The sequence below is a fragment of the Ictidomys tridecemlineatus genome, chromosome 12 (assembly GCF_052094955.1).
Source record: "Ictidomys tridecemlineatus isolate mIctTri1 chromosome 12, mIctTri1.hap1, whole genome shotgun sequence".
NCBI lineage: Eukaryota > Metazoa > Chordata > Mammalia > Rodentia > Sciuridae > Ictidomys > Ictidomys tridecemlineatus.
Window position 1 is genome coordinate 24488362 of NC_135488.1, and position 9563 is coordinate 24497924.

Genomic DNA, 9563 nt, shown 5'->3' on the forward strand with positions numbered 1-9563 from the left:
ATGTTCACTCTTTCAGAATTTACCAGGCAGTCATCATTCACCTGCTTTCTTCTGAATGTTATAGGATGGGAAAAACTACAACTAAGAATTACTGTTTTTAAAAAAGAATTACCTTTAAAGTTACTATTTGTAGTTTATTTGCTGCTCAATTTAAGTTTTTATAGTTGTCATATATAGGATAATGGGACATAATTTAATACTGCTTTTTTTCTGGGTAGCAAGGCTGGGAGGATGCTTTATTTAAAGTCATATTTTCCATTGTAGTTTTTTAAAGTATGATGTATATTAACTATTTCTCAAAATACTTGCCTGTTTCCTCTGTAGATTTGATAATGGGCTGCATTAAAAGTAAAGAAAACAAAAGTCCAGCTATTAAATATAGAACTGAAAACACTCCAGAGCCTGTCAGTACAAGTGTCAGCCATTATGGAGCAGAGCACACTGCAGTGGCACCATCATCTTCAGCAAAATGAACTTTGGTTAATTTTAACAATCTTTCCATAACACCATTTGGAGGATCCTCAGGGGTGACTCCTTTTGGAGGAGCATCTTCCTCATTCTCAGTGGTGCCAAGTTCATATCCTACTGGTTCAACAGGTGAAATTTAAATGGATAATTATGTTGCCTGTTTGAGAACATAACCTTGGGAAGTACATACTTATGGTCTATTTGCTAAGAAAAATATCTTACTGGAGGACTTTTAAAAATTGTATATGTGAAAATTCAATATCTAACATAAAAATTAAAGTCAATATATATATATATATATACATATATATATATATATAGTTCTGGGAAATTTGGTGACAGTTTGATAGGGTTATACTTTTAATTATTTCATTAATTTACCAGTAATTATTAAGCAATTAATATGTGGCAGGCACTGGGAAAATGAAGATTAAAAACATACATTCCTCTTCCAAGAATCTTATAACTTCTCAGGATTAGAAAGTGCTAACTAGTATTAGAGTAATCCAGTAGTTACTTAATAAGTGTTAATTATTTGGCATTACAGTCACGATAATGCAGTATTTTTATCAGATACTATGATTTATAAAAGAAAAATCCTGAGGCTCAGAAAAATTTTTCCCCCAGAGATTATAAGCATAAGAGCTTGAATTCAGTGTCATACTGCAGGACTCCCATTTTTACATTATCATATCTTTTCAGAGAACAGCAAGAAGAGATAGTTGACAATCTTCCATGGATACAGAATGCCCTAAAAAAGTAGATTTTAAAAACTTGAAAAAGAGAAAATGAGCTCTTACGTTACATGAGGGCTCCCGCATCAGGATGCTTTTCCCTTGAAATAACAAAGCACAGGTAGCTAAAGCAAAGAAGATGAACTTCAAGATTCATTTGTGTGGCAGTTCCATGATATCAACAGGATTTGGGTTTATTTCATCTGTTTCCTGTTTATCCTTACGCATAAACAGCTACCAGCATCAAATGGAGTAACATATGTCCTTATTTTTTTAAAAAAATATTTATTTATTTATTTATGTATCTTTTAGTTTTAGGTGGACACATTATTTTGTTTTTATGTGGTGCTGAGGATCAAACCTGTGCCTTATGCATGCTAGGTGAGCACTCTGCCACTGAGCCACAACCCTAGCCCTAACATATGTCCTCATTAAAAGCCTGTGGGGGCAAAGGAGAAATCTCTGTCACAAGCATGGATTATAAATTTGTCTCCTCAGTTTGTTCACCTCTGAACCAATAATAGTGAGGACTGCCATACACTGATTCTGTTAGACAACATTTGGAGAATATTGGACATCACCACAATCACAGTCCTAATTCCAGCGTTCTGACTGCAAATATTTCAATAATCTATGGCCATGATGATATTTCTGTCATTAGTAAAAAGTTTAACTTATTTTCAGGATTATATGTTTTTGAAAGTTACTAATTCAAAATGATTAAAATAAATTTTAATACTTAAAAGACATACTTTAGTTACTTTAAATTTTTATTGATGTGCATAGTGGACATGGTGGTGCACACCTGTAATCCAAACAACTGTGTAGGCTGAGGCAGGAAGATCACAAGTTTGAGGCCAACTATGGCAATTTACAGAGACCTTTTTTCAAAATAAAAAGGGCTATGACTGGGGATGTAGCTTAGTGGTAGAACTACAATCTGGGTGCAATCTCCAGTACTGAAGAAAAAGAAAAAGTATTTATTCATATGAAATACCCCATTCAAAGATGTTCACTTATTAACTCTTGTAAAAAACAGAGTGTCTTTGCATATAGGTATAAGAGATGGGCAAGACAAACAAGGCTTCTCTCCTGATAGAGTTTACCTAATAATGTTGATTGAACAATAATTATTGAACAAACAACTAAATAAGTTGAGATCAGTATTTCTTAATTCTATGAAGGAACTAGCAAGAATAATTGGTAATGATCCTGTAGTTGATCAGGGAAAGCCTCCTTGAGAAGAAATCATTTTAACTGATATTTGATTGATGAGAATGAACTATCTGCAGACCTCAGGAAAGAGCAGAATTTCTAGGAAGAGGGAATAACAAACACAAAGTTCAAGAGAAACAAATGGACTGGAAAGTTTTTAAGAACTGGTGGGAAGAACAATGTAGGCAGAGAGGAGAGTTGTATGATGTGATATTGATGTTAGGATACCACTATTACTTAGTACTACATAGACTCTAGTAAGGAGTTTGAATTTTTTCTGAAGCTGGGAAGAAGCTCATCAAGATTATATGTAAAGGATTTTGCATGATGGAATTCCCTTTTAAAAAAACTCATTCTTGCTGCTCTGTGGAGAAGTAGATTAAGTAGCCAGTACTCATAGCCCCAGCAGTCCCAGTAAGAAATGACATGGATTGGGATTTAGGGGGCAGCAGTGGAAATGGAAAATAGATAAATGAAATATTATAGATGTAGAACTGGTAGTATTAGTAGTAGAATTGGCTCAAGTTATTACCTGACTTGATTCTAGTGCTATTTGCTTAAATAGAGAGGATTTGGGTAAATACAGGTTAGAGAAGAAAAATCAAGAGCTTCATTTTGTACATGTTTTAAATGGTTATTACACATTCAGTAGTGATGTCAAAAAGCAGTTGGTACATGACTAAAACTTGGGATAGAAGCCAGATGAATGAACTTTGGTTTGCTATTATTTTATATTTAGAGACGGTAGATTTTATATTGCTTTTTACATTTTGTATTTAGAGACAGTACGTTTTATACTGCTTTCTACATTTCATATTTTTGCTTAGTCTGTAATTTTACTAACTGCCTTTCTTCCTACCATTAATAAAAATCTATTGATGGATGGATGTAAACTAACCATTGATATTTGCCAAGTCAGTGGAATTACATTGAGTAAAATATATACATATTGAAATTAAGAATATGTTGGAACAGAGCTCAGTGATAGAGCATTTGCCTTTCTTGTGCGATGCCCTTGCTTGTGCGATGCCTTGCTTGATCTCTAGCACTGAAAAAAAATTAAAAAAGAATAAGTTCAAATCTATAGTACAATCTAGTGACCATAGCTAATAACAACGTATTGTAGTCTTCAAATTTGCTGAGAAATTTTAAGTTTTCTCACCAAAAAAAAAGAAATATGTGAAGCAATGCATATGTGAATTAACTTGATTTAACCATTTCACAGTGTATTCATGTTTCAAAACATTGTGTCATATGTGATAAATATATACAATAAAAACGAATTATATATTATGGGAAGTTTAGCCAGAATACCTGTCTGAAATAATTTTAAGCACTGACAAGTCATGCATATTGTATACATTTGTTCTATTGTTATTTGTTTTGCTTACATATAATAGTTTGGCTGTTCAGTGCGCTCTTCTCTTAAGCATCTGCACATGTTGCTAAATATGAGTTATTTTTGGAATTTATACTTTATAATTCATATCGGCCATGCTATTAAACTTCCACGACAAACCCAACAGTTTTATTTTTAAGGTAAGTATATAGTAAGTTAATCTTACTAAAACCCTAGTGTTTAGTATTAATGATTATGGATGTAAATGTTCACCTGTTGTTTATAAGAAGTTGAGAAGATTAATGTCAGTAGTCTATAGTGCTCCAGTAGTGTTCTTCCTTCCAAAGAATTGGTTCAAAATTTGACTGTCTTTTCAAGCCAGAGGCATTGGTTCAGAATCAAAATTAATTTTTTTTCCGAGTCTATAGAGTTTTAGAATATGTAAACTACACTGATTTTGTGGAAGGTCTTAAGAGAACATCTCATTATTTAAACTCCAGCTGCTTAGAGCCCCAACTTTTAGAAGCCCCAATTGTCTAAAAATAGATTTTGAAAACTAGAGAGAAAAAATAAGATTTTTGCTGGCAATTTTTTTTATTTCTCTTTTGTTTCATTTTATCTATATAATTTACCTTGGTCTTTTTTTCCTTTGCTAGGTGGTGTTACTATATTTGTGGCCTTATATGATTATGAAGCTAGAACTACAGAAGATCTTTCATTTAAGAAGGGTGAAAGATTTCAAATAATTAACAATACGTAAGTGTTGAGTATTCTGAGAGGGAGAAATACAGACAGACACTTGTTCTTTACATTGAAACTTATAAGCTAGTTTATGATCCGGAGATAAGCATGACAGGGTATGAATCTCTGACCTCTGTGCTGGATAGATTTAGTTCCTTGAGACACATGACATAATACTGCCTATAGAAGTTACTACTTCTACAAATTGTGCTGCTGTGGTTCAGCCATAAAGAGTAGAGATTTAAGAATGAAGAGTTGTAGCTAATAAAAAAAATTTTTTTAAATGAAGAGTTACTGAGGGGGCATATGCAAATATATTACTTTAAAAATCTTTTATAAAGAAAATTCTTTGTTCCTATTTAAGTATCCAGATGATTTAAAGATCTTTTCTTTTTTCTAAAAAACAAAGCCAAAAAGTTGAATAAGGAACTTTTGTACTCCCAAATGGACCAAATTAAGTTGCTTTTTCCTTATGTAACTCTCAAGACTTTCTGTCATTTAGTGATCCACATAGAAAATTTGATCCTTGTTTTGGAAAACCAGCCCATAATTTCATTAGCAAGCATAACAATCACTTATAACTTCTTGAAATATATACTTATAGTCCCTTTGATTCCAGTCATGTTTCCCTCTATCCTTGTTTCCATCTGTTACCAGTTATTGTTCCAGAATGTAAAATACGATCATGACTGACTTGCTTTAAGCCAGTCAAAAAAAAAACAAAACAAAACAAAAAAAACAAAAAAACATGAGTAGCCATCATTCCCTGAGGAGTTATTATGTGTTTCTTCAAATCCTTTTTTAACTCTACCAATCAGCCATACTGTAGTAGGTGGAATTTTCTAAGTACACTAGAGTTTCTTGCCCTTTCCATGCCTTCACACATACTACTTTTTTCTGGAGTGACTGTTTCTCCATTCTCCTCCTTCTCTCCCTTTTTCTGTCGCTTCCTTTGTGCTGGGGATTTAACCCAGGGCCTCCTGTATATTAGACAAGTGTTCTAACATTTATGCTCTACAACCCATGTCCTGCTATATTGTTTCTATTAGGTATTAACATAGCACCTTATGCAGACTTCAGTCCCAGCTTCCAGGGAACATTTAATTTGTCACTTACCTTGTCATTCTTTTAGGTTAGTAGTTCTCAACCTGGGGCAAAATTACCTGGGAGATATTTGGCAATGGCTGGAAATATTTTTGGTTGTCATCAGGGTGTTGCTACTGTCATCTACGAAGTAGAGGCCAGTGATATTGGTAAACATCCTACTATGCATGCAGCAAAGATTTATCAAATCCAAAATGTCAGTATTATTGAGGCTGCAAAACCCCACTCTAGACTGAGTTATTTAAATTTAAGGACTGTCTTTTTACCTTTTTTCCACACATCCTGAGTGGCATCTATCACTCAGTAAGTATTCGGTTCATATGAATCATGATTGCTTATCAGGATCAAATACAATTTTATTTGTATGTTTCAAAATAATTAACATACTAGAAAACCAAAAACCAAATGTACGAGTTTGTAAATGTTTGAATTACCAAAGGGCTTTCCATTTCAGTTTTTGAGAGCAAAATCAATGAATATTTTTAAAATTTTGGTATAAAAAATACATTTAATCTTTTTTTTTAATTTTTTTTTTTTTTTTGGTCAATGGTGCCTCACACATGCTAGGTAAGCGCTCTGCCACTGAGCCACAACCCTATCCCTACACTTAACTTTAAGTAGTGAATGTCATGTACATTATCCTTATTAGAGACTAATATTTGTTCTTTTCATATTACTTTTGTAACAGTCAAGGTTTTTATACCACAAACCATATAGTTCTCATATTCTGAATTATGACTTAATTTGAGTATATTGAATTATTTTTAGATAACATTTTTCTAGAAATTGAGCTTTTTATCATTGTTTATTATTAATTGCTTTTCTATAAGGAGTGCTCAGGCCTCATAATTTTTTTTTCTAAAATGACTAAAACAAGAACATTATAATTTTGTGTACTGTTAAAAAGAAAAGCATTCAACAACAACAAAGAACTATTGATATGTGATAAAACATAGATTAACCTTGAAAAAAATATATGCTGAGTGAAAAGCCAGTCACAAAAGACCACATAAATCATTCCATTTATATGAAATGCCCACAATATTCATATCCATAGAGATGGACAGCAGTTAAGTGGTTGCCAATAGTGGAAGGGGTTGGAGGTGATTACTCATAAGTATTGGGGTTCTTTTTGTGGTGGTAAAAAATATTCTAAAATTTATTATGAAATGGCTATACAGCTCTATTAATATATTAAAAACCACTAAGTTTGTACCTTAAATTGGGGAGTATTATGGTAAGCAAATTATCTCAAGCTCTTAAGAAATTCAGACAAAGATGAATAATTTGAAAGTTTATTCAAAACTACTTAGTTCAGTATAGTTTATTGTCTTAGGTTGAAAGAATTATGAAGAGGAATAAAAGATACTATAATTGAATTTTTAGTGTATGGTGTTTGGGGCTTTTGTTGTTGATTTATTGTAGTAGTATGTAATTATACTTTTGCTTAGTCTTAATTTCTTTAATTCATTTAACTTATTTTTAAAATGTTGTTCTTTTACAATGTTGAGTTTAATTCTTGATCAAGTGAATGCATAAGTAGAAAAATAAAAGTTATATCTCTCATTTACTTGAAATAAGAAAGTGCAATATATTATACGTTGTAGTAATTGTTGTTTTATGTGTTTCAGGGAAGGAGACTGGTGGGAAGCAAGATCAATTGCTACAGGAAAGAATGGTTACATCCCTAGCAATTATGTAGCGCCTGCAGATTCCATTCAGGCAGAAGAGTATGGCAGTACTTCATATTTTATTGATTATTTTGATTTTTTAAATGTTTTAATGCACATTCTACTTAGCCACAATTTTACACACACACAATTACATACCAGTCTTAATACAGCTAATGTATCATTAATAGATGTTACTTGAGAATTCATAATTAATGCTGTAGTATCTGCTTAGATTGGTATCCTGAGTAAATCTTAATCATATTTTTATGCCTTGTCTTTTTCCTTTAGTTTTCCACTTAGTTTTTAAAATTATTTAGTCCTTTTCATATTCTGCAGACTTTCTTCAAAATTTACCTCAGAAAGGAGATTGTTTCAGTGTTTAACTTCTTGATTTAGGTATTTGCATTGTGGTTATGTAGGACAGTATCCTTGTCTTCTACTAAGCATACACTGAAGTATTTAGGGTAATGATTCAGCATTTTGGCAACATTCAGTCAGTTCAAAGGGGAAAAAAGATGTAAACACATGCACCCAACATATAAAGGAAGGTGGGAAATAAAGAATATAACAAAGTAAAATATTAACAGCTGGGGAACTTGGGAGTTCTGTGTACTATTCTTACAACTTCTAAAATGTTAGAAGTCAGTTTCAATAACATATTACTTTTTTGGTCCAACTAGTTGTTCTGGAATCCATAAATAATAACCTCTTTTTCATATTACAACAGTTAACACAGCGTCTTGCATATAGCTAGGGGTTATCAATACTTGTTTGTTTTATTAACATTTGCCTCAATTACTATTTTTACTATAACATTTGTTACTTTTGTTCTTTTGCCTTCTTCACTGTTCTGTGAGTCTTTTCATAGCAAAGATTGTCATTTTTATTCATTAAACTTTATTAAATCAAACTCATATGAAATTAGAGTTCCTCATAATTTGAATATTATATACTTAGATCTTATCAATACAGGTGATCACATGTTATCAGAGAACAACTTCTGTTCTTCCTACCTGTATGTGTCACTGACAGAAAAGATCTGTTATTTGCTGTCTTTCTCCATTTGCTGTTTCCATGACTGCCAGGTAGAGTTCCAGTGACATGTTGAGTAGTCAGTACATGGAAATACTATCAGATATTTTAACAGTGATATTTGTAAATTCTTATTTAATAAATAAAAATTTATGTTTTACTATATCCTAAGCATGTTCTGTAGCTATTCTTTGTCAGCTCTCCTATCCTATTTCACTCTTATTTATTAATGAATATAATTTTTCTGACCTTCAAACCTTCCCAACTCAAAACATCATTAATATTTTTTTTCTAGATGGTATTTTGGCAAAATGGGGAGAAAAGATGCTGAAAGATTACTTTTGAATCCTGGCAATCAACGAGGTATATTCTTAGTAAGAGAAAGTGAAACCACTAAAGGTATGATTACTATTATATTAATATAAAATTTTGTTTGTCCAGTATTTTAAGAAAGAGATAATAAGCATTTATTTTCTTCCTCCCAGGTGTAGGGTAGGCGGACCTGTGACCCACCAGCAGAACAGGTCCAGCGGCCTGCTGAGGGGCAGGCCTGCTCCCTCCCCCAGTGCCTGCAAGGTAGGCAGGACTGTGATCACTGGTATATCAGGCCCAGCGGCCTGCTGAGGGGCAGAACCGCCCCCTCCCCCCGCACCTGCAAGGTAAGCGGACCTGCGACCCACCGGCAGGTCAGGCCCAGCAACCTGCAGAGTGACAGAGCTGCCCCACGTGCCGCAGGATAGGTGGACCTGCGACCAACCGGCAGAGCAGACCTAGTGGCCCACCAGCGTGGTAGACAGATCACCCCAATTGGAGGAGGATCACAGCTACTACCTGCTCTGCAAGGGAGATTTTTCAACTATATAAGATCAATATAAATAAATAGAGGGAAAATTTCAAAAACAAACAGTTTTACCAAGCAGAAAGAAATGCGAGCAGTATGAAAAGACAAGGAACGAAAGGACCACAAGCAATGCAGGTCAACTCAACTCTAGAAGAGGTAATAGCTACAACAGATGGAATGTCAGATAAAGAATTCAAGATTTACATGCTTCAGATGACCTGGAGTCTCAAGGAAGACATGAGATAGCAAAATCAGACAATGAAAGATCACTTTGACAATGAATTACATAAACAAATCCAAGAAGCAAAAGATCAATTACACAGGGAGATAGAGGTAATAAAAAACAAACAAATAGAAATCCTAGAAATGCAGGAAACAATAAACCAACTTAAAAACTCAATTGAGAATACTACCAG

General features: G+C 33.3%; 1 long non-coding RNA gene across 1 annotated transcript; it reads left to right on the top strand.

Moving 5' to 3' along the window:
* Positions 1–4396: 4396 nt before the first annotated feature.
* Positions 4397–8639, top strand: LOC144369558 (uncharacterized). The gene is made up of 3 exons (XR_013429345.1): positions 4397–4512; positions 7233–7331; positions 8602–8639. It is a non-coding gene; the product is annotated as an uncharacterized LOC144369558 (long non-coding RNA).
* The last annotated feature ends 924 nt before the right edge of the window (positions 8640–9563 follow it).